Source organism: Cervus elaphus, chromosome 7, assembly GCF_910594005.1.
Source record: "Cervus elaphus chromosome 7, mCerEla1.1, whole genome shotgun sequence".
NCBI lineage: Eukaryota > Metazoa > Chordata > Mammalia > Artiodactyla > Cervidae > Cervus > Cervus elaphus.
In genome coordinates this window covers 36,489,883-36,516,365 of record NC_057821.1, presented here as the reverse complement: position 1 = coordinate 36,516,365, position 26,483 = coordinate 36,489,883, and the positions used below count along the sequence as shown (strand labels likewise).

General features: G+C 38.7%; 1 protein-coding gene and 2 non-coding genes across 4 annotated transcripts in view; all 3 read left to right on the top strand.

Moving 5' to 3' along the window:
- The window catches only part of LOC122697542, a 650,597-nt gene that overhangs the window by 480,355 nt on the left and 143,759 nt on the right, over positions 1-26,483 (top strand). Inside the window, exon 6 of one of the 2 annotated variants that reach the window (XR_006342085.1) lies at positions 9,232-9,340. The exons of the other annotated variant lie outside the window; for it this stretch is intronic. The gene's annotated coding sequence lies outside the window, so the exon portion shown is untranslated. The remainder of the gene's footprint in view (positions 1-9,231; positions 9,341-26,483) is intronic. 2 annotated transcript variants of the gene reach the window in all.
- Positions 3,762-3,833, top strand: TRNAC-ACA. Its single transcript has one exon. It is a non-coding gene; the product is annotated as a tRNA-Cys (tRNA).
- On the top strand, positions 19,829-19,939 carry LOC122697863. The gene has a single exon (XR_006342196.1). It is a non-coding gene; the product is annotated as a U6 spliceosomal RNA (small nuclear RNA).

Below are 26,483 nucleotides of genomic sequence, written 5' to 3'. Positions count from 1 at the left end.
ATACAGAATAGAAATAAAATTAATGAGACTTTTTAGAAATAGCTGAACTATTCAGTTTATGTTTTTGCAACTTCTAAAACATGCTACTTTCTAGGTCTTCAGGAACCACAGCAAAAATGTGCCCTTTGTCAATACCTACTGTTGAATTCTGCCTTCCAGGCTGTTTAGGGTACAGCACTTATTTGTCCATCACAGTTTTGCTTCTAAAGCACAAGTCATATGTGCTTATAGCATATTTAAAGTTACACGACCAATAGATTTATGAGAGACAGCAAGGATAGAAACAGTTCATGCTCAAGCCTGTATGTGCTGGAGAAGTAAAGTTTCAAAGAGATAGTATAGTTTATTGGAATGTACATTTAGTTAAACTTAGGAAACTTGGTTTCTACTTTTGCCATGGAGTTTTATGAGTTTAGATAAGTGACATAATCATTCTTGGATTTATTTATATATCTCTAAAATATTACATATATTTATCTCTTATATATATATATATATATCTAAAATATTAAAAAGCAGAGACATTACTTTGCCAGCAAAGGTCTGTCAAAGCTTTGGTTTTTCCAGTGGTCATGTATGGATGTCAAAGTTGAACTATAAAGAAAGCTGAGCGCTGGAGAATTGATGCTTTTGAACTATGGTGTTGGAGAAGACTCTTGAGAGTCCCTCCCTTGGACTGCAAGGAGATCTAACCAGTCTATCCTAAAGGAAATCAGCCCTGAATATTCATTGGAGGGACTGATGCTAAAGCTGAAACGCTGATATTTTGGCCACCTGATATGAAGTACTGACTCATTGGAAAAGACCCTGATGCTGGGAATGATTGAAGGTGGGAGGAGAAGGGGACAACAGAGGATGAGATGGTTGGGTGGCATTACCAACTCAATGGACATGAGTTTGAGTAAGCACTGGGAGTTGGTGATGGACAGGGAGGCCTGGTATGCTACAGTCCATGGGGTTACAAAGAGTCAGATAGGACTGAGCAACTGAACTGAACTGAAAATGGAAGGAGAGTCTGGTTGATTTCCAAGGTTTCTTCCTTTTCTGACTATCAAATGAATCCCACTGGGATTAAAAAACCTGGAGTTAAAAAACCCATTTTCCATGCTAAGAGTAATGGCTGAAATATCTATGAAATTATATAAAAAGTATCTAAATCAATGATCTTTTTCTTTTTTTCAGCTTTATGGAAATATAATTAGCAAATAAAATTGCAAGATATTTAAAATGTACATGATAATTTAAATAGCTATACATTATGAAAGAATTCCTCCTATCAGATTAGTTAACACATTTATCACCTCACCTATTTACCACTTAAAAATCATTTTTGGTGAGAACATTTATTTTATACTCTCTTGACAAATGTCAATAATACATTACAAACCATCATCACTATGTTATACATCAGATCCTCAGACCTTATTCATCTTAGAGGTTAAAGTTCGTACTCTTTTACTAAATTCTTTTGTCATTGATTTTTTAGCATTTATTTTTATGCAATCTGAGACATATTCTTATATTTATGGTTTTGAATTCAGGAAAAAAGATGTCCCCCTCCTGTTGTAAACACTTTAGTGATATGTCCTTGAGGAACCATCTTTATCTAGCAGCTCCATAACCACCTGTATCATTGTCCAAAAACAAGACGATTTACACAACAGGTAAGGAAAATAAAGAGAGCTTAATGAACTTAAGCGGTTATTGGAAGTTGTACTAGAGTAAAGGATTACTGAACAGGAATAGCAAAACCTGTTGGAGACAGGCAAGAGCAGGGAGTGATGAACACATTTAGGTCCAAGGTCCACAGGACAAAGGAAGAGAGTGGACATTGCAGTCTCTAGAGAGACTTGTATATAGCTGCAGCTGAAGGCGAGAACCTCTGACCAGGGCTCTAGTCTTCAGTGAAGAAACTTGGCCACTTCCCAGCAGAAGAGGAGTCAGAGGAAAGAATCAAATCCACTAATCTCTTTCGCCACTGACTCCAATCTCTTGCTAGTGTCTCCCATTGGCCAAACTCTAGTAGAAGTCAGAGGCCAGGAGAGCCAGAGGGGATGCAGTCTGGTCTGGTCACTCTCCAGAGGTTCATAACATGAAAGAAAATGATCAAGAGTGGTTCTAGAGGCACAAAAAAAGAATATCAGATAACCCATTGTTTCTATGTGATAGAAATGTTTTATCCTATAAATGTAGTTATACTTGATTTTGATAGACCTTTAGAATGACCCTTGTCATGATTAATGGGAAAGGTCAGTTTCTGATTTGGCTTTGACTTGGGTATTTGTCACTATATTGCTGTTGTGACAATATTATTACTGGGACCCCAACTGACTGTATCGCTGATTTACTTACACTCTTTTAAGAGGTAGGTATGTGACCAGACTTAGGAAGAAAGGGACTAGAAACATATCACGATGTGTTATTATAATATTGTTGGATTCAGTTCAGGTGATATGCACATTCTGTTCTGAATGAGTATACTTTCTGTTTCAACAAACTGTAAGTCTTGTATCTCTACGTTATTTCTCTTTACAAATGGATTTATATAATTATACCCATATTATATTTTACTTATTCTTATAGGCCATTGCTCTGCTTTTTTTAGGACCTGAGATTTAAACCCTTGAAAAAAAGAAATCTATTGTAGAGTTTGAATTATATTGCAGTATCTGAATTGATGGAATAATAAAATGACTAATGATGATTACTTATTTGAAATTACAAAATTTTATATATGCATATGCATATGAAGAGAGATATTCACATATAATTTTATTCTCGGCCCCTTATGGTATTCTGAGAGCTTTGGTTTAAATTATATGTAAAAGAAATTATTTTATTATGACAGTTAAACAACTGTGGTTGTTATAATTAAGTGTGGGCATACTGAATCCATTAGTCCAGGGGCCGTTAAATTGCATGTCCTCATCCCTTTGAGAAGAGAATAATAGCATTTCTATGACTGTTTATCTCACTCATTTAATTTATATTTTGTGTATATTTTTAAAATATCACACTATATTAGAATAGCAATGCATATGTAATATTTTTGTGTTATACAATTTGAGTCACTGACAATGTGTTGAAAAATGAAAATAATTTGGAAATTAGTTCTTTTGGAAACAGAAAATTATCAAAATTTGCTGCATAAAATGTTACTTAATTTGGGAGTAGTGTAGTTTAGAAAGTAGTTTGTTAGTTGCTCAGTCATGTCTGACTCTTTGCTATCCCAAGGACTGTAGCCCACCAGGCTCCTCTGTCCATGGAATTCTTCAGGCAAAAATACTGGAGTGGGTAGCCTTTCCCTTCTCCAGGGGATCTCCCCAACCCAGGGATCAAACCCGGGTCTCCTGCATTGCAGGCGGATTCTGTATCATGTGACCCACCAGTGAAGCCCAATTTACCCCCAAATTATTTATGAAATCATTTCAACTGAAGAGAGGGAAAATGTTCAAAATAATCATGTTTGCATGAGGTTGCATAAAGCCTCAGGGATGGAAATATTTTTGAAGTTGGGCAGAAGAGCAAGAGACCTGATTGTAAAGGGTAAATAAACCTTGAATCTGGAACGTAAGAGAGCAAGTTTGCTGCCCTCAGTGGGTTCCTACTTGTTTTTTTAAATCACCTCCTTTTCTTCACCTTTACTCCCTAAGTCACCTCTTCTGCTTTACTATTTCTTTTCCCGTAGTACAGATACAGGTCACCTGTTAACATAACTCTACAGTGTACTTGGACCCATGTTTTTTGTGGGTTATCTGTCTTCCCTGGTGGCTCAGATGGTAAAGCGTCTGCCTACAATGCAGGAGACCCGGGTTCAATCCCTGGGTTGGGAAGACCTCCTGGAGAAGGAAATGGCAACCCACTCCAGTATTCTTGCCTGGAAAATCCCATGGATGGAGGAGCCGGTTAGGCTACAGTCCATGGGGTCGCAAAGAATCGGACACGACTGAGCGACTTCACTTCACTTCTGTCTTCCCCAGCTAGAATATAAGTTCCATGAGGACGTGTCTGCCTGTCTTGTTTACTGATGTAAACCAAGCACCTATAAGCGTGCTTGAGTCAAGTGGGAATTAAGAAAATATTTGTTACATGACCAGTGGCAGAGTACTTTGGGCTTCTCTGGTGACTCAAACCGTAAGGAATAACCTGCAATGTGGGAGACCTGGGTTCGATCCTTGGGTTGGGAAGTTCCCCTGGGGGAGGGCATGGCAACTACTCCAGTATTCTTGCCTGGAGAATCCCCAGGAACGGAGGAACCTGGAGAGCTACAGTCCATGGGGTTGCAAAGAGCTGGACATGACTGAGTGACTAAGTACAATGTAGCACAGCAGGGTACTTTAGTGACTGAACAACAATATAGTTTCAGAATTTAGTGGTTTTTATTAGCTATTGTAACTAAACTGTTCTGCAGTTAATGATGCAAGGTTAAGGTGCTTTTCCGTTCTCTTTATCAGCATAAACATAAAGTACATTTGGAGATAAGGTTTTAGACACAATATGCTAGCTAGAATGTATCTTTGAAAAAAAAAAAAACCCAAATAATGTTAGTTGCTTTCTTTATCCAAAAATAAGTATATTCCTTTAAGAAAAGAGTCCATATATAGGTGTGTGTACATTTGTTTGTACATATATGTATATAAACCAATATATGTTTGACATATAAAACAGTGATTGTATGATCATCATACATCTATTACATATATAATGTTATATTAGTTTTAGGTGTACAGTGTAATTATTTGATACATGTATATATTGCAAAATGATCACCACAGTAAGTCTGGTTAACATCTGTCATGATATAGTTACAAGATTTTTTCTTGTGATGAGAATTTTAAGATCTCTTAGCAACATTCAAACATGCAATAAGTATATTCATTTTTCAATTTAGTGCAGTTAAGTGGGACAAGTCATTCCGAGTCTTAGCATCAAAGAATCATGTTTGAATAGTAGAATTGAATAAGATTTCTCAGTTCCAATTCATATAGAGCTTTCTTGAAAAATCCACCCCTGATTAGGCCCACCTGGCTGCCATCACACTTGGTATGGTGTGCAGGCGGAGATCTGTCTTTAAAGCATGTTTCTTTTCCACTTGTCCATGCATTTCTTCCTCAACATCTTTCATTGCCTCATCTGTCTTCCTTGTATTTATTATCAAAATAGGTTATAATTATGGCAGAAGACGTCTAAGTAGCTAGAGTTTCATCTCCTGCATTTTGGAAAGAGGCTCAGAAGGAGTTCTTCCAATATTAGAGTTTTACTTTCAGGAGATTACAAAGATTTTCAGTTTCAAGAGTCCATCAATATGAATATTATTTTAGGACTGAACACTTTTGATTATTTGAGTAGTTATTAGCTGACCTTCTGCTGAGAGTAAGGCAATGAAGGGATAGTAAACAAGTGTGGATTCAGGTGAAAGGAATGAGAAACTCTTGGAGGAAATAGACACATGTTTAAGGAGAGCATTACTTACGTTTTGTTTAGGATTTGGGTTAGGCTGGCTCTGTAAAGGAATGGGTTGTTTTCATTTTATTTCCATTCATCCTCTATGCTTTACAATGTACATCTTATTTAAGTGTTGAAAGTGACCAGTGACTTACTGCTTGTTATCGCTGGGTAGTCGTGCTTTGGTTCTGGTATTTGATAGAGTCTAGCAGAGACTATTGAGTGTACTTATTTTGTGATTTGCTGCAGTGACTTAACATTTTTTGATGATTTCTGGTACAAAGTGAATGAAATACAGGAAAATAAAGTTCAGATGCTTTTGGACAAAGCCTTCGTTTATCTCCTTCCTTCTCTCTGACTTTCCAGCCATTTATTTACTCATCTAGTCCCATGTTCTTGGATGCGTTTTGACTCTTAATGTCTGCCTCATTCTGTCTGTGTGGTTAAGGCCTATTTCTTTTTCTATGTCTTTCCTATCCTTTGCTTCTTTTAGCTTGGCAGAGCGCTCTTTGATTTTCCTTTAGTGTCATAATATTCGCAGCTGTTTCTGGGCTGCTGCTTTTTCGCTATCAGTCTCATCACCCACAGCCTGTCAGTACAGGTTAATATTTCTTTTTGTCAATTCTGGACATACTGCTCTCTTGCACTAAAATTTCCTGTTGCCTTGCAAAATCATTACAAACTCTCCAATTTGGCATAAATGATCCTCCCTAATGCATAAACAATCCTTATGGGATTCTCTCCATTGTAACCCTGCAATAATGTATGTTGCACATCATGGCAGCATAATGATGAGAGATGTATGTGTGTTAAAAAAAATGAATATTTCTTGTGTGTTTGTCAGACTTGATTATTCACTGATACCTTATATTGCTATATATATTAATATCTCAGCTCCTTTAGTCCCTGATGTAGTAGATATGTACATCATAAGATGATCCTAAATGAATTGACAGATATTCTGTCTTCCTATTTTGGCATATTAGGATCCCATCAGTCTTTCAAAACTCTATCATACAGCCATCACAGTGGTGTTACTACAAAAACTCCTTGTTCTCACATCTAGATGGCTCCTAGCTGTACTTCAATCCACTATAGCACGTTGTTTGACATCACTTCTTATCCTTACTTTGCTCTGCCATCAGTTCAGTTCAGTCGCTCAGTTGTGTCCGACTCTTTGTGACCCCCTAGACTGCAGCACACCAGGCCTCCCTGTCCATCACCAACTCCCGGAGCTTCCTCACACTCATGTCCATTGAGTCGGTGTTGCCATCCAACCATCCCATCCTCTGCCATCCCCTTCTCTTCCTGTCTTTAATCTTTCCCAGCATCAGGGTCTTTTCTAGTGAGTCAGTTTTTCACATCAGGTGGCCAAAGTATTGGAGTTTCAGCTTCAGTATCAGTCCTTCCAATGAATATTCAGGACTGATTTCCTTTAGGATTGACTAGTTTGATTTCCTTGCAGTCCAAGGGACTGTCAAGAGTCGCCTCTAACACACATAGTTCAGAAACAGCAATTCTTTGGCAGTCAGCTTGCTTTATAGTCCAACTCTCACATCCATACATGACTACTGGAAAAGCCATAGCTTTGACTAGATGGACCTTTGCTGACAAAGTAATGTCTCTGCTTTTTAATATGCTATCTAGGTTGGTCATACCTTTTCTTCCAAGGAGCAAGCACCTTTTAATTTCATGGCTGCAGTCACCATCTGCAGTGATTTTGGAGCCCCCCAAAATAAAGTCTGCCACTGTTTCCAGCTATTTGCCATGAAGTGATGGGAACAGATGCCATGGTCTTCATTTTTTGAATGTTGAGTTTTAAGCTAGCTTTTTCATTCTCCTCTTTCACTTTCATCAAGAGTCTCTTTAGTTCTTCTTCACTTTCTGCCATAAGGGTGGTACCATCTGCATATCTGAGGTTATTGATATTTCTCTTGGCAATCTTGAGTCCACCTTGTGCATCATCCAGTCCAGCATTTTGTATGATGTGCTCTGCATATAAGTTAAATAAGCAGGGTGACAATACAAAACCTTTACGTACTCCTTTCCCAATTTGGAACCAGTCCTTTGTTCCATGTTTGGTTCTAACTGCTGCTTCTTGGCCTGCATACATATTTCTCAGGCGGCAGGTAAGGTGGTCAGGTATTCCCATCTCTTTAAGAATTTCCCACAGTTTGTTGTGATCCACACAGTCAAAGGCTTTAGCAGAGTCAATGAAGCAGAATTGATGTTTTTCTGGAATTTTTTTGCTTTTTCCATGATCTAGTGGATGTTGGCAATTTGATCTCTGGGTTTCTCTGCCTTTTCTAAATCTAGCTTGAGTATCTGGAAGTTCTTGGTTCTTGTACTGTTGAAGCCTGTCTTGGAGAATTTTGAGCGTTACTTTGCTAGTGTGTGAGATGAGTGCAATTGTGCGGTAGTTTGAGCATTCTTTGGCACTGCCCTTCTTTGGGATTGGAGTGAAAACTGACCTTTTCCAGTCCTGTGGTCTGCCATATAATATAGTAATTTTTGTGTTTATGTCATTCTTTCTTTCTGCACAGCTTGAGAGCCATCTTCTGGACAATAGAGATTCAGTTAAGTCCTTGTTGTCTCTATGACACGTGATTTACTAATCTAATTGGTCACTGAACTTTAGGCTTTTTCATTTGTTTTGTTTTCATTCAATAACCACTGCTATTGTTCTTGCTATAGCAGGATGGTTTCTTCAAGTGCAGTCTTACTTGAAATCTGTAAAAGAGGGAAAAAATCAATGTACTCTGGATAGCAGGAGAATGATTGGTTTAAATCTACCCTGAATATCCTCTTTTCAGCTACTCCTTGCTGTCTCTACAGAACACCTATGACTTGGGTCAGTATTGTCTGAAATCTCTAGTATTCTGTTTATATGTCATGGTCAAGCAGGGAGACACCTTTCAATATCACCGTCTGTATTGTTGATCCAGAGTCATAAATTTATACTTGGAATAAGCTTTGTAAGAGACAAATACATGAAGATGTGTGGGCTATTAGTGAGTGTATGTTTCCTACAATTGCTTTGTCCCCCTTTATTGCCAAATTTCTCCTCTAATAAATACCATCTTCTTTGCTAGAAATACATAGACACTGAAGGAAAGAAAGTTAAGAGGGTCACACAGTGAAATTAGATATTTTCAGCAATAAATGATTTGGAAAGAAAGTGCATACAGGTCTTTACCATGATCTTCTGCAAGAAAGATGGCATTTTGCATGCATGCAGGAGCAAAAGGAGAGATTAATAGATGAGTTTGAGGCAGAGTATTCTGTCATCTTCTGAAAGGTTTGGGTCATCACAGCTAGAGGCAGGAACAGGACTCAGGCAAAGATAACCCTGGCTTTGAGGGAAGAGATTGGTTTTGCTGGACAGTGTTCCTGTATGTGTGTGAAGGGTGTCTATTTATGACACTAGAAAATTTCCCTGGATTCTGTGCTGAAGAGGTAATAAGTTTTGTCTCTAGAACTACGTCAACTCAATTAGTAGCAACAAAAGAATACTCCTAATACAAAGGACAGTTTCAGAAAAAGAGGAGAAAAGATAAAGTGGAGGTAACAGGAGATGATATTTACTCTTAGGGTATTAAAGTTAAATCATATGTATATGTGTCTTTACCAAATACGGTATTCTAATACTAATAGGATTTCACCCTTCAAAACCCAAATCTTTTATTCACTTTCACTCTTCTGTTTTTCCATCCTGTCTTTCTCTTTCCTTCCTCTTCATTCCCCTTTCCCTTCTACCTTTTTATTTCCCATTGTCTTGTTTACTAGAGATTCCTGCTAAAGCCATAAAGATACTGCAAAACCAGCCCAGCAACCCTATGGACTTCTCAGGAGAGATTGGCCCTCATCACAGTTTGTCTGGAGGCAGTTGAATAAGGTGAGCAACCCTAATTCAGTCACATCTTTGTAGTCTCTATAGAGACTTAGTATGTTTGGAAGGTTTTGTAATTCAGGGACCTATAGGGGATGTTTGTAAGGCCAAATAATTATTTACAAAGATAGTTACTATAAAAGGAGGAAAGACTGGTATCTCACTCCTCAGAAAAATGTATCCTTATGGATCCAACTTTCTGATCTACTCTATGTCTATGTGACCAGACAGAGAATTGTCCAGAGACCTCAGCAAGGGGATGAGATGCACACCAGCATTTCTGCCATTCAATTGTTTGGAGTGTTTATGATACATGGGTTTCCTACGGGTCAGCTAGTGGGTAGCTGACTTCAGGCTAATTAATTTTCTCCAGAAGGTGCTTGCAGAGCAGGGGAAACAGAGAGGCTGTGGAGAATACTGCAGGTGGTGAGCTGTGGGGGCCAGAACATTCCCCCTGATTAAAAACGAAAGTATGAAGTCAGATACCTCCAACTTGTGAATGTGCTGGAAAATCACAAGGGTGCCCCATAAGAGAGACATCTGTCAGTCAGGGGGAATTCCAGGTCAGTCCCTCTTGACCACCAAGGGGCTGCAACAGCACCATGTAAGTCAGTGATGTCAGAACTTTCCCATCTCATTACCATCTACCCTATTCCAACATGGCCTGATGAATAAAGATCCAGAGAGGGAGAGAGAAGGAACCTTGCAGAAATGGACACATCGATGCTTCCTGGTAGGTCCCCTGGGCCTCAGCAGGGGAGAGGGAAACACTGAATAGGCTGAATATGAGATGGAGTTGACACTTGACCGACCTGGCCTTGTGAAACCCAGAGTGACAGAATGTATGGAATGGTTGCAAGGTGATGCAGAAAATGAGGATGCAGTGGGGTGTGGGTGAAGACAGCTACTGGAGGAGGATGGAGCCAGTTCACGTTTCTATCTGCTATGGTCTCAACCTCTGTGTCCCCCAGAAATTTCATATGATGAAATCCTGATTCCCATGGTTATGGTATCCAGAGGTGGGGCCTTTGTGAGGTGATGGTTATAAGGATGGAGCCTCCTCAATGAGATGAGTGCTTCTATATATAAGAGACACACAGAGCTCCCGAGCCCTTCCCGCTTGTGAGAATACAATAAGAAGTGTGAGACCAGAAAGGACCCTCCATGACCATGCTGTGGAAATCCATTTCCATTTTTTTAAGTCTGTGATATTTTGTTATAGTAACCCAGAAAGACTAAGACAGCATCCTAACAATCTTTAGACAGTTCAGTAAACCTCATGCTATTTGTACAAAGGTATGAAGCACTTATATTGTCTGGTGTAACACTGTGATAGTTGGCTGACAGTTCGTAGCTGGCTTTCATAAAGAATCCTGAGAATTCAGTCTTCTTGGTAGCATGACCAGAATGATGAACAATTGTCTAATTCTTTGATTCTAATAACTTGACTCAGAATAGTTGGCTGTGATTCTGTAATCTCTTAATGGTCTTCTTTGTAACGCCAGCTTCTGCTATTTGTGACTAATTTTAATAGGAGCTTCATTCTCTCAATTGTAGGAGTGGATTTTCTTTTGATTTTTCTATTAAATGAAGATAAGAAATGTTGACAAATTGCCTTCTTAGATTTTGACATCTCTAGAGAGTCTGTGTTTATTTTTCTAAGAGGAGACCCATTTCACAAAGCATGCATTAAAAAGCTGTATATTTCAAAGAAGCTTGCTATGGGATAGATCATTACAGCCATCTCAGAGCTGGATGGGATGGATGTGGATTTAGCACTTGTCGTAGAGGAGTTGGCACACCAGGAGTTTGGTGTAAATGTCAGTTTTACATGAATCTCTGTGCAGGCACTGGAGCAGGTTATAAAATGAAGAATGACGCATATCTTCATTGCCCATCTACAGGGATGGGCGTCCTTACCAGACAGTGTTAGCTTAGGCCATCTTCCTTTTGACTGTAAGAATAACCTGAATACCCAAAAGATAATGACTTCTTATGTGTTTTATTAGTATTTGCTTATCTTTGTTCCTTCTAATTATCAAATTAAGATTTGGGGAAGACACATGAATATAAAACTCTCTAGATATGGATTTTGGAGCCAGCCTATAAGAAACCTATTAGGAATCTAAAAAGTAGAAACATAACTCAAATTTAGCTTTAACTTTCTCTTTTCTTCCTTCCCACTCTCATCCTTTGATTTGAGAAGAACAGAGAAAGAAGACACGTGGAACTTCAATAGCAGATGTCCTGGGATACTTTGAAGAAAATGCTGATCTTGGAAATTCTTTTCTCTAGTTCTCTTACTCTTGAAAATATTTCAACCACTTGTACCCAGGAAGAGGCAAGCTTTTGGTGGAATTGTGTGCAATGCAGGGAAGGCTGCACATGTCAAAAGTTGCAGTGAAATTCTGATTCATTTACAGTAGAATCTGTCACTATGAATGACTAGGCTCCTGCTTTATGTAGTAGCAGTCTAGAATATAGAAGTCATGAAAATTTTTCTTACAAAATGAGATATTTCAAAACTCCTTCCACATTACAGAGGTCACCTCTTTCATTCATGAGCAAAGCAAGAAAGCCCTCTGCAGGATGCTCACCTGGCTGAACGGCCTGTCTATGAGTGCTTGAAGTTCTTGTACTTTTTTCACATTCTCTTTGGCGCTTGATAGGATAGCATGTGAGACTTCTTTCATACTCCGCAGCTCCTTGACCTGAGGTTTACCCCAGGAGTACAGTAACATGAGTATCCACCTAATAAGGCCTAATAAGGCCTTTGTTCTAAGCAACCATAAGAAACAGTCTCATTAAAATAATCATAATTCAGTGCTTTTGGTAACATGCGACCTTTGCTCAGAGCAGCTGACCTAAAGAACTCTTGGTTATTCCTATGTGTATGCAGAGATTTTTGAAGGTAGTAAAAGTTGCCGAAGTATAAAGCATAAGCTATTAGTTCACACTTCGCTGAATTATTTAAAATCTAGGTTATTTTAGTAACTAATTCTTCTGATGAGTTCTAATTTATAACATGAAGAATTTTCTTTTTTTCTCTGAAATTCTACCACCCACTTAGTGAATTCTTTTATGTTTGCATATTTGCGTGAGAGAAATCTAAGTATTTTATGACAAGTCAGTATGTACCTGCAGTACCTGACCCAGGAAAGAGGCATTCTACGTGTACCCACGTCATTGTCACCCAGTGATTCTTTCATATTAATGAGTCAGATGAGTCATTCGTATTGATTTTCGATTGGTAATTTGTTTTATGATATTACAACAAAGAGACAATGAAGAAGACATGACATTCCTAAACAGGCTTTCTTTCCTCAGTTGATCCCAACACCAGCCCCCATGCTGGTATCAGAAGAGTCTGTCTTGTTGACATGTGTCCGGGCAGAAAATGGCACAGCGTTGTCTTTAGTAACAGCATCGGTGGGATTCACAATGGAGGGTTTCTCCCCCTAGTTCACTACTACTAGCAAAATTGAGCATGAAAATCCTGGGGGCTGAAGACCTCTAATTAATATGCTTGATTTCTTTACAGCCATGAACTGTTTTAGTGGTAAAGAACAGAGAACTGAATAGGAGTAAATATAGTAATGCACATAACGTGCTTAGCAAAATGTATGGCCATGTAGTAACTCTCAATAAACTTTAAATTTAAGCTTATTGAAAAATCCCTCCTCCTCCTCCTCTTTGACCTTTTCCTTTACTTGATCATCCTCATTATTAATGAGCTTAACAGAGGAAAAGATTGCTGGTATCATTGAGAAAGCTGTAGAGAGAGAAGGTAGTATTTTAAGGGGGGGATGCATGTGAAAATATTTTAAATAATGTTAGGATGAAGGATAATACAGGAAATCAAAAAGGAGAGATTATAATGGTGAAAATTTGGAGCTGCTATAAATGATTGAGGCTTGATATGTAAACTGTGTTGTCCTCAGAACACAGGCAATTGTTGCGGCCATGAGAAGCAAAGCAATGTTATATAGGCCATTGTGGGGGAGACTTACAAATTAAGAATAAAAGGTGACAGAGGAGTCATTGAGAATGATGAATGAAGGAGGTGGAAGCAGAATCAGGAGAGCCTTGAGAGGCAGACGCGCTGGCTCGAGTGGTGCAGAATAGGACGCCCAAGTAGGAGTCACTAGTAACAGGGAGTACGCAAAACTGGGGTGTGTTTCTTACATATTCATGAATTTTGCAATCTTATATTTTACACATGGAAGTTCCATTCATTTCATGTATTCATACAGTATAATAGCTGCAATCCTGTGTCTAATGCATTGGTTGAGCTAAAGTTGTCTGCATGGACAATTTATAGATCTGTTATTTTTTTTTTTTTGCTACTACAGATCTTTAGTCATCCCTTGATTTCACTCATGCTTCATCAACTGCATAATATAACTTCTCTTCAATTGCTTACGGCTCCTCCACCTTTCTCTGCATGTACAGTTACCATTACCTCTAATAATCTGATTCTTGGTAACACCAATATACTGTCTCATTTGATCTGGTGGAAAACCTGGGTGAAAGACTCATGTGCATGTGTTGGACTTGTTCTTTTTCCTCAGGGGCATGGAGGAAAGTGGTATGGCAGCTGTTGGTGGTGGTGATATAGTATTTTCTTCCCTGGGCATACTGTTTATCCTGAAAGTGATCAGGCAGTTAGTTACGGTTTTTGGGCATTTAGTAAATGAGCCCATTACCAGAATGATAACATGTTTGATAGATGTGTAATTTTTTTTAATGGGGAGGGTCACAAAATCTGAGTCATTCTCTTCCTACTTTTTCTCTACATTGTCTCTATAAAAAATGATTTTTCATCTAACTTTTCTAAGTTCAACCTTTTCCCTCCTCTGTTTTATTATTATCTTTTTTTAAATTTAGTATTTGAACCAACTATACTACATATGTACCAATATTTGGTGCTTCCCACATGACAGTAGTAGTAAAGAACATTCCTGCCAATGCAGGAGATATAAGAAGACTCAGGTTTGATCCCTAGGTGTGGAGCATCCCTTGCAAGAGGGTACAGAAGTATACTCAAGTACTCTTGCCTGGTGAATCCTATGGACAGAGGGGCTGGTTGGGCTACAGTCAGTAGGGTTGCAAAGAATTGGACACAACTGAAGTGACTTAGAATGCATGCACGCACCTATATTTAACCATTTAATCTCTTGTTTACTGTGGGTTGGAGCCAATATATTCCCTTATAAGGAATTATAGAGTTATGACTTTGACTTATCTCTGAATCCGCACACCAAAAAGCTTAGTGCTCATCCCAGGTGCAGAATACAGTGTTGTTTATGGTGACAAAATGGTACGTCAGAAAAACATGGCATAAGGTTATAGGAAATACTAAACAATGGACTGAGAATAGTAAGAGTAGAAAAATCTAGATGACACATTGACAGAGAAAAACTAATCTTTAGTGAAAGTTATGAACATTTAAAAATATTACTTGGAAGAATTGGAAAAAACATGGAGTCATAAATGGAGGATGAAAGAAAAACTAGTGAGTAAAGCAGCCATGAAATTAAAAGACGCTTACTCCTTGGAAGGAAAGTTATGACCAGCCTAGATAGCATATTAAAAAGCAGAGACATTACTTTGCCAACAAAGGTCGTCTAGTCAAGGCTATGGTTTTTCCAGTAGTCATGTATGGATGTGAGAGTTGGTCTATAAAGAAAGCTGAGTACCGAAGAATTGATGCTTTGAACTGTGGTATTGGAGAAGACTCTTGAGAATCCCATGGACTGCAAGGAGATCCAACCAGTCCATCCTAAAGGAGATCAGTCCTGGGTGTTCATTGGAAGGACTGATGTTGAAGCCAAAATGCCAGTACTTTGGCCACCTCATGCGAAGAGCTGACTCATTTGAAAAGACCCTGATGCTTGGAAAGATTGAGGGCAGGAGGAGAACGGGACAACAGAGGATGAGATGGTTGGATGGTATCACTGACTCTATGGACATGAGTTTGGATAAACTCCAGGAGTTGGTGATGGACAGGGAGGCCTGGCGTGCTGCAGTTCATGGGGTCACAAAGAGTTGGACACGAATGAACGACTGAGCTGAACTGAAAAAGAATGACATGAATGTAATAGAAACCTTTAGCACCATTTTTTTTATTAGTTGTCTGCTCTACTGTGTGCTTCTTGATTGACCTAAAAGAATTAACATACAATTTTCAAATATCTTCATCAAAAAGAGAATAATTGTTTCCAGTTATAAACCCTCCTTCTATTGTAGCTCTAAACCTATTCCCTGCAAATCCTAATTTCTGTTGTTTATTCCAGTGAGTCTATTGTATTATTTCATGGCATTCCTAGCTGACAAATAGAAAATCATTTATTTTGGAAATTTAAGAAAGAAAATGAATGAAAGGAAATTGAAAAAGTTATTGCACTCCTTAGGAGTCTTTGAGATTTCACAAAACTGATCCTTTCTTCGATTTCCACATCTTATGAGCTGATGGCTTCTTTTACCTATAGAGTGTGTTATTTGAAGTTTGGCTGATGTAGCCTTCTTGTCTAAAGGATAGTATATTCCAGTCACTTCTGCAAAGGTTCCTTCTGGGAGTTGGGCAGGCTACAGTCCATGGCGTTGCAAGAGTCAGACACGACTTAGCAACTAAACCACCACCACCACAGTACTTAAAAACTCATTGAACATTTTCGAGGAGAGGTTATAGATGTCGTGGGACAGGTTGGTGGCATGGGTAAACAGGTCTTTAACGGAGTTCAGGCAGAGGTCATTCCCGCAAGGACAGAGGGATGTGCAGAAGTTGCCTTGGCACAAGAGCAGATTTGACATGACCAGCAGCAGGAGTAGGTGAGACCCTGCTTAAATAAAAATATGAGCCATTCAGTGATGATCTAGTCACCTGCAGTTATCAAATCCATCCTGTGGAGGGAAGCCTTCTCTTTCCCTGTTGCTCTGAGCAGGAGTTGGTGCTGTAGTAGCTGGGGTGGGGAAGAAGGAGCGCCTTCTGTGTGAATTTAGATGGATGGTGACATTTGCACAGACAGATAGTTGGAGAAGTAGGTTACTCCCTGCACTTTTGTATTGCTCCCAGAAGTACTTCTGTGCTCTGCAAACATTTGGAACTTAATTCTGAGCCAGAGTGTTTAGGCCATTCTTTTAAGACAGTTTAATATTGGGACTCTGCAGACTCTCAGCAGCGAGGCCCTCTAGGAGTTTGTAATTTTTTCACTCTACATTGACTAATGCTTGTGTTTTAGACACTGAAATGACAAGAAGTATACAGTTGAACTGTGGTTTACCATCACGCTGGGGTAAGAGTAAATACATGACTGACTGATCGCTACTATTGAGTACAGAGAGAATACTAAGAGAAAAAGGTACTGTACCTTGGATCTGCTAACTCACCTTCGTAACCCCATGCATGTCTTTGATACTTTCCCCAAAGCTTTAAAACATCTTAAAAGTTGTGTTTCACAGTAACCCTGTGAGATAGCGTTCATCTTCACTGTGTTCATCAAGTTATGTTAATGAAGATGCAATGACTTGGAGAGGGCAAGTAATTTTCCCCAGGTCCCATCATTAGCAGATGGAGGTGACTGGGCACCAATGCAGTCATCTGCTCACTTCCTGATGTCACATCACACATGCCTGTGGGCTCTCGGTCTGCATGTGTGTAACCAGGACCACATCAGGAGCTGTGATGACTCAGCTTAAAGTGAAAAATATTTTGTCTTTGACTGCAAAACAGCAGTGACCATAGAACACTTGTTTTATCCACTTGTTCTGCTCTATCTATAAAACACTCACTGTTAAATTCTTTGACAGTTATCAGTGTGGGGGCCTGGTTCTCTTGGCTAGCCTTGCTTCTAGGCACCTTGACAGCTCTTCTACTTTTATGCATCTTTAATTTTCTCATTATGTTTGTTTCTTCGAGACAATGGCAGGTAAATCTCCAGATGGTCATCCAAGAATCTTACCTCTCAGCACCCAGGCCCCCATCACTGGCTCTGCGGACACGGCCTGGTCTTTCCTGACTGTGACGTTTCAGGGAGAAAATCCATCTGTCTGGTTGGGAGCACATCATGACAACCATGGGGCTCAGTTTTTGAACCATCTCCAAATATCTCCTCTTTGACAGTAGAACTAGACCTTCAGGCTTCCATGATGTATTGTAATATTTCAGAAATTATTCCTGGCCCTACCTTTGGCCAACAGAAGCATAAAATCATAGACTCTTGCAAGAGTGATTTTAATATTTCTTTTCCTGTCCGTCCTTTGTAAGTAAGCAGAATTTAAGACTGAGGTGAGCAAGAATTGAGTTTGGACAAGAGAACTGATAAAATACAGATTTTATCCTCCTGAATGAGATCTGAACATGATTCTTTTTCCAGTTTACTGGAAGAGTGGTAATTTAATGAAGGATAAGATATCAGCATTTACTAGGATTTCTCTGCTCTTAGTTTAAAGGGCGCATGGTACCTAAGAATAAAATGGTTATTTAAAGTTAGGTGATGATTTCACAATTTGTATGGAAATACAAAAAACCTCGAATAGCCAAAGCAATCTTGAGAAAGAAGAATGGAACTGGAGGAATCAACTTGCCTGACTTCAGGCTCTACTACAAAGCCACAGTCATCAAGACAGTATGGTACTGGAACAAAGACAGAAATATAGATCAATGGAACAAAATAGAAACCCCAGAGATAAATCCACGTACCTATGGACACCTTATCTTCGACAAAGGAGGCAAGAATATACAATGGAAAAAAGACAACCTCTTTAACAAGTGGTGCTGGGAAAGCTGGTCAACCACTTGTAAAAGAATGAAACTAGAACACTTTCTAACACCATACACAAAAATAAACTTAAAATGGATTAAAGATCTAAATGTAAGACCAGAAACTAGAGAACTGCTAGAGGAGAACATAGGCAAAACACTCTCCGACATAAATCACAGCAGGATCCTCTATCACCCACCTCCCAGAATATTGGAAATAAAAGCAAAAATAAACAAATGGGACCTAATTAAACTTAAAAGCTTTTGCACAACAAAGGAAACTATAAACAAGGTGAAAAGACAGCCTTCAGAATGGGAGAAAATAATAGCAAACAAAGAAACAGACAAAGGATTAATCTCAAAAATATACAAGCAACTCCTGCAGCTCAATTCCAGAAAAATAAATGACCCAATCAAAAAATGGGCCAAAGATCTAAACAGACATTTCTCCGAAGAAGACATACAGATGGCTAACAAACACATGAAAAGATGCTCAACATCACTCATTATCAGAGAAATGCAAATCAAAACCACAATGAGGTACCATTACATGCCAGTCAGAATGGCTGCTATCCAAAAGTCTACAAGCAATAAATGCTGGAGAGGGTGTGGAGAAAAGGGAACCCTCTTACACTGTTGGTGGGAATGCAAACTAGTACAGCCACTATGGAGAACAGTGTGGAGATTCCTTAAAAAAATGGAAATAGAACCACCATATGAGCCAGCAATCCCACTCCTGGGCATACACACCGAGGAAACCAGAACTGAAAGAGACACGTGCACCCCAATGTTCATCGCAGCACTGTTTATAATAGCCAGGACATGGAAGCAACCTAGATGCCCATCAGCAGACGAATGGATAAGAAAGAAGCTGTGGTACGTATACACAAAAGAATATTACTCAGCCATTAAAAAGAATACATTTGAATCAGTTCTAATGAGATGGATGAAACTGGAGCCCATTATACAGAGTTAAGTAAGCCAGAAAGATAAAGAACATTACAGTATACTAACGCATATATATGGAATTCAGAAAGATGGTAATGATAACCCTATATGTGAGACAGAAAAAGAGACACAGTTGTATAGAACAGACTTTTGGACTCTGTGGGAGAAGGCAAGGGTGGGATGATCTGAGAGAACAGCATTGAAACATGTATATTATCAAGTGTGAAACAGATCACCAGTCCAGGTTGGATGCATGAGACAAGTGCTCGGGGCCGGTGCACTGGGGTGACCCAGAGGGATGGAATGGGGAGGGTGGTGGGAGGGGGGGTTCAAGTTGGGGAACACATGTAAATCCATGGCTGATTCATGGCAATGTATGGCAACAACCACTACAATATTGTAAAATAATTAGCCTAAAACTAATAAAAATAAATGAAAAAAAAATAAAATTAGGTGATGAAAATAAAAGAAGTGGTTCTCAAAAAGAAGACATATAAGTTGGAGAAAATTGGGACTATCTCTCTCATCAACTAGAGAACTTATTGTGACAGGCAAGGAGAGTAATAGCTTATATAACATAGACATATTTGTGTGCATATATTTCTGTGCATGTATACATGTGTTATGCATAAATATATGCTTAATTCCTACATGGAACTTTGGACCTTATCAAAACTCGATTTTATAAGAGGCAGTAAATATAGCAGAATACCCTAATTCCTAATGTAATCGATCATTTATTGGTAGATGACTAACTATATGATTTTTTTTTCTGTTGAAATGTTATTTGTTCGCTTTGGTAGCATATATATTAAAAAACTGAAATAATACAGAGAAGGTTAGCATGGCCCCTGCCCAAGGATGACACACAAATTTGTGAAGCCTTCCATATTTTTCTGTAACAACTTCGAGGGGTGGGATGGGAAGGAAGGTGGGAAGGAGCTTCAAGAGCAAGGGGACATAGGTATACCTGTGGCTGATTCGTGTTGATCTTTGGCCAAAAGCAGTACAGTATTGTAAAGCAATTTCAGTTCAGTTCAGTCGCTCAGTTGTGTCCAACTCTTTGTGACCCCATGAACTGCAGCACGCCAGGCCTCCCTGTCCATCACAAACTCCCGGAGTCCACCCAAACCCACGTCTATTGAGTTGGTGATGTCATCCAACCATCTCATCCTCTGTTGTCCCCTTCTCCTCCTGCCCTCAATCTTTCCCAGCATCAGGGTATTTTTCAAATGAGTCAGCTCTTCACATCAGGTGGCCAAAGTATTGGAGTTTCAACTTCAATATCAGTCCTTCCAATGAACACCCAGGACTGATCTGCTTTAGGATGGACTGGTTGGATCTCCTTGCAGTCCATGGGACTCTCAAGAGTCTTCTCCAACACCACAGTTCAAAAGCATCAATTCTTTGGCGCTCAGCTTTCTTCACCGCCCAACTCTCATATCCATACATCACCACTGGAAAAACCATAGCCTTGACTAGATGGACCTTTGTTGGCAAAGTAATGTCTCTGCTTTTTAATATGCTGTCTAGGTTGGTCAAAACTTTCCTTCCAAGGGGTAAGCGTCTTTTAATTTAATGGCTGCAACCACCATCTGCAGTGATTTTTGAGCCCAGAAAAATAAAGTCAGCCACTGTTTCCACTGTTTCCCCATCTATTTGCCATGAAGTGATGGGACCAGATGCCATGATCTTAGTTTTCTGAATGTTGAGCTTTAAGCCAACTTTTTCACTCTCCTCTTTCACTTTCATCAAGAGGCTCTTTAGTTTTTCGCTTTCTGCCATAAGGGTGGTGTCATCTGCATATCTGAGGTTATTGACATTTCTCCCGGCAATTACCCTTCAATTAAACATCAATAAATTTAATTATTAAAAATGTTATTGGGATCATATAACAGGTTCAGATATCCATTGTATGACTAAAGAGGATCTGACTGGAAACTGATGGTGTCAATTATCATTGGTTAGTGATTCATTATCTTTATAGTTGAATGAGAAAAATAAACTAACACACACTATTGTCTGTGATTCAGTGTCATAGCAAGCTATAATCCTTGTCTGCATTCACTTTTAGGCGGTATAGCGCCCAAACTTTGAAACCGAGGCTGTTCCCAGAAGCGCAAAATCATGAGTCCTGCCCAGGGTTTTTGTTCCCAATGCTGGAGGCTTCTGTTCGTGGCCCACTAAGCCTGAAATTTTCTTTCCTGAGCATTCTCTGGTTCTATCATGTGCACAAGTCTTTATATTTTGGTTTTCTAATTTGATTCTATTATTCTTTTGATCAGACTACCAAGTCTCTTTATGATTTATTTTTCAGACCCTTTTGTGCTTTGACTTTTCTGATGCTCATTAGTATATTTGCTTCCATGTCTACCTCTCTGAGTAGTTTTCAGCATCTACATATACCCTTCCCTGTTCTCTTACTGTCTGGATTGTGGCTTTTAGCATCAGCATATTTTTATGAACTTCATTTTCCTTCTGGTGCAGTTTCTGGTCTACAGCTTAAGCTGGTTGGCTCCCAACTGGCTTGTTCGTGTTGTCTCCAAAAATTAGAGAACTCTGCTTTCTTTCTAGGCAATACTGCCCCTTGTTTTGATACCATTGCTAATTTTCTGTGATTTCACTTCCTGCCTCATAAGCTTTGTCTTTCTCAATATCTGTAACATGAGTACTATGTGTCTCTATGTTGGTATTAATATTTTAAATAAATATCAACCTAGTATAGCAGAGATTTAAAGGGAATAAAATTACAGTACTATTAGTAATAATACATTCCCCTGAATTATAATCCAGTAATGCTCCCAGTTTTAAATGACTTTCTATCCATGTGTTATTGAGGTCCTGTAACTCATTTTTCCTTACTAGATGTTTCAATTTTGACATAGAGTGTAGAAAACAATGGAGTGGAAAATTCTGAAAATCACCTTGGATTTTAGATACCTCAAGATGAAGTATGTAATTATTAGCCTTTTATAGTTAGTAGGGCTATTCTTAGCACATATAGCTCAGTATAGGGTGATTGCTATTGAGTAAAGGATGTATACTATGAACTGCAATCACCAAACAGGTGATTGGCAGTAAAGAAAGGAATGCCAGAAAGACACAGGCTTTTGTTCTGGAAGGAAAAACTTACAGTGTCTGTCATCTACACAGTCTAATCTTCAGATTTTTCAAAATACTCACTCTTCCTTTGCTCATTTAATAATTTGGGTTATTTGATTTTCCTGCTGAGTTACATGGATCTCTTATATATACATGGATATGAAGCCCTTACCAAATATGTGATTTGCAAATATTTTTTTCATTCCATAGGTTGCCATTTGATTTTATTGATGGCTTCTTTTACTGTGCAGAAGCTTTTGAGTTTGATGTGGTCCCACTAGTTTATTTTTGCAGCTCTTGCCTTTGCTTTTGATGATTGGGTTGTATGAGCTGCTTGTATATTTTGGAAAACAATCCTTTATCAGTTGTTTTATTTGCTATTATCTTCCATTTTTACCAAAAGACACAGACTGGCTGGATGGATACAAAGACAAGACCCATATATATGCTGTCTACAAGAGACCCACTTCAGTCCTAGAGACACGTACAGACTGAAAGTGAGAGGATGGAAAAAGAGATTACATGCAAATGGAAATCAAAAGAAAGCTGGATTGGCAATTCTCATATCAGACAAAATAGACCTTAAAATGAAAACTATTATAAGAGGTAAAGAAGGACACTACCAAATGATCAACGGATCAGTCCAAGAAAAAGACATAGCAATTGTATTTATGTACCCAACATAGGGACACCTCAATATATAAGGCAAGCACTAACTGACATAAAAGGGGAAATTGACAGTAACACAATAATAGTAGGAAAAGTTAACACCTCACCTATACCAATGAACAGATCATCAAAACAGAAAATTAATAAAGAAACATAAGCCTAAAAGGAAATACTAGACCAAATGGACCTAATTGATATCTTCAGTACATTTATTTCATCCAAATGCAGAAGAATACACTTTCTTCTCAAGTGCACATGGAACATTTTCCTCATCTTGGGTCACAAATCAAACCTCAGTAGATTTAAGAAAATTGAAATTATATCAGCATTTTCTCTGACCACAACACTGTGAGACTAGATATCAATTACAGGAGAAAAAACAACTTTAAAGAACACAACCACATGGAGATTAAACAACATATTTCTAAATAATCAACAGATTACTGAAGAACTAAGGGAAATAGAATTCCTAGAAACAAAGTACAATGAAAACATGATGATCTAAAACCTATAGGATGCAACAAAAGCAGTTCTAAGAGGGAAGTTTATAGCAATACAAATCCTTCTTCAAGAAACAAGAAACACATTGAATAGACAACCTAACTTTACATATATTTATCTTTTTAAAAATTTATCAGTGTCTTAAAGGTTATGTATAAAATCTTTCAGCACCTTGCTTAAGTTTATTTCTAAGTGTTTTACCTTTTTGTGATGCAATAGTAAATGGGATTGTTTTCTTTATTCCACTTTCTGATAGTTCGTTGATGATATATAGGTAGGCAACTGAGTTTCATATATTGGAATATAGTAAAGAAAATGTATGCTACATCTTTAATGAATAGACATTTTTCCACAAATAAGACCTATAGATGATCAAGAGACATATGACAACATGCTCAACATCACTAGTAATCAAGGAAATGCAGATCAAAAGCACAAGAGATATCACCTTATACCTGTTTGAATGACTAGTACCAAAAATGTAAGAAATGACAAATGTTACCGAGGATGTGGAGAAAAAGGGGTGCTTATGCACTGTTGGTAGGGATGTATATTGGTGCAGCTCCCATGGAAAAATACTGTGGAGGTTCCTCAAGAAATTTAAAAGAGAACGGTTATGTGATCCATTATCCCACTTCTGGATATATATTCAAAAGAAATGAAATCTTTGTCTCAAAGAGATATCTGTATTCCCATGTTCATTGCAGCATTATTCACAGTAGCCTTGTTATAGGAACAACCTGAGTATCTGTCAACCAGTGAATGGATTAAAACAATGTGATGTGACATATATAGGTAAATATTATTTAGCCATTTGAAAAAGAAAGAAATCCTTCCATTTGTGGCAACATGGATGAAACTGGAGGGCATTACGCTAAGTGAACTAAGTCAGAGAAAGACAAATACCATATGATCTCAATTATAAGGAATCTCAAAAAAAATGGAACTCAGTTGAAAAATGATTGCCAAAGCCTGGAGGGTGGGGGAAATGAGAGATTCTTAAAGGTTACACATTTTCATGTATAAAAAATTAATAAGGTCTGAGGATCTAATGTTTGAGCCTCATGATCTAACCATGAGATCTAATCATGAGTTTGAACAAGCTTTGGAAGTTGGTGATGGACAGGAAGCCTGTCTTGCTGCAGTCCGTGGGGTCACAAAGAGTTGGACATGACTGAGCAACTGAACTGAGAATCTAATCTATAGCATGGTTACTGTAACTAATAAGATGGTATTGTATATTTGAAATTGTCTAAGAGAGTGGACATCATCGAGTGGCCTCACCGACTGGATGGGCATGAGTTTGAGTAAGCTCTAGGAATCAGTGATGGACAGGGAAGCCTGGCGTGCCACAGTCCATGGGGTCGCAAAGAGCTGGACATGACTGAGCGACTGAACTGAACTGAAGAGAGTGGGACTTACCTGTGTTCTCCTCAAAAAGCAAAAGTTAAACATGTGTGGTGATGGCAATTTTACTTAATAGGAAGGGAAACTCATTTCTAATACATGCACAAATGGGGGTGGACAAGATGACAGAGGGGTAGATGGGAGTGGGGTACACCTCTCTCCAGCGATGGATCAAGAACGTCTAAAGACGCAGCTGTTCTCACAGAAGACCAGAAGAATACCAGCAGGACTCCCTGACTACTGAGAAGGAATATCCAGATCCAGAACTCGGTAGGACAAAGGAAAGAAGGGACAAGGAGGAAGGGGAAAGAAGGAGGAGAGCAAGTGGGACCAGCCTGCACCTAGGGGTGAGGGAGCTGAAGTGCAGTGGAGAGATCCCTGTGTCCATGGCCATCCACTGGAGTGGGGGAGTCATTTGACGCTGTTGGGGAGTGAACTAACTAACCTGTGACCGTCTGAACGGAGTGAGAACCACATAGACAAGCCATGCTGCAGCCTTTCATACCTCGGACAGGGTTGTAAGTCCACTGGTGTCCACGGAAGCTGGGAGCTGGAGCCATGGGGACTGCAGAATGATCCCAGGGTGAGGACTCCTGTTGACCGTGGGGAGTCAGCCGGATGGGATGGGATGGAGGAAATCTGCTGCATCGAATGCTTCTTAAGGAAAGCCACGAGGCCATAAAAGTAGGGTTCAACTGCCTGTGGAGTAGAGCTATCTCTTTCTCCATGGTGGTACCTGTAGGTTGAGCAATAGAGAAGACTTCAGTGAGGGTGGTCCTTGAGTGCCTAATGCACTAAGCAATGGAGAATTTTGAATGTCTATATACCCTACCCTACCCTATTCTCTGTCTAAATTGTGGGTTTTAGCATTGTAATATTTTTATGAACTTAAATTTCTTCTGGTAGAGTTTCTGGCTTACAAATTAAGCTAATTTCTCACATCTGACTTGTTCTTGGTGTTTCGAGAAACTTTGAGAACCTTACTTTGTCTCAAGGCAATACCCGCCTTTATTTTAATACCATTGCTGACTTCCCATACTTTCACTTCTTGGCTAATATATTCTATGTCTTTCTTTAGTCACGGTAACTTTAGTAGTATATGTCCCTATGCTGGTATTAATATTTATAATAAATTATTAACCTGATGCAGCAGAGAATCAAAAGGAATACAGTAACAATAGTAATAATAAATTACCCCCAAATTATAATCCATTAATGCTCCCATTTAAAAATGATTTTCTATGTGTATATTAAAGTCTCTTAACTCATTTTTCCTTACTAGGTGGTTCAATTTTGAAATGAAATATAGAAAACAATAGAGTGGTAAACTCTGAAAATTACCTTCCTTTTTATATGCCTAAATAGTAAGTATGCAAATATTAGGTTTTTTCCCCCAGTGGGACTATTAGTACATATTATAGCTCACTGTGGGGTGTTTGCTATTGATTAAAGAATGTACACTGTGAACTGTAATTGTCAAACAAGTGAGTCAAGATGAAAAAGATGAAAAGGCACAGACTGTTGTTGTTCTGGAAGGAGAATTTGCTGTGTCTCTCATCTACAGTCTAATCTTCCGATTTATCAAAACTCTTACTTTTCTTATACTCCATTAAAAATTTGGATTATTTGTTTATATTTGCCCTTGATTTGTATGAGTATCATGAATATTTGAATATTAAGCCATTATCAGATATGTGATTTGGAAATATTTCCTCACAATCCATAGGTTGCCATTTGATTTTGTTGATGTTCCTTTGTTTG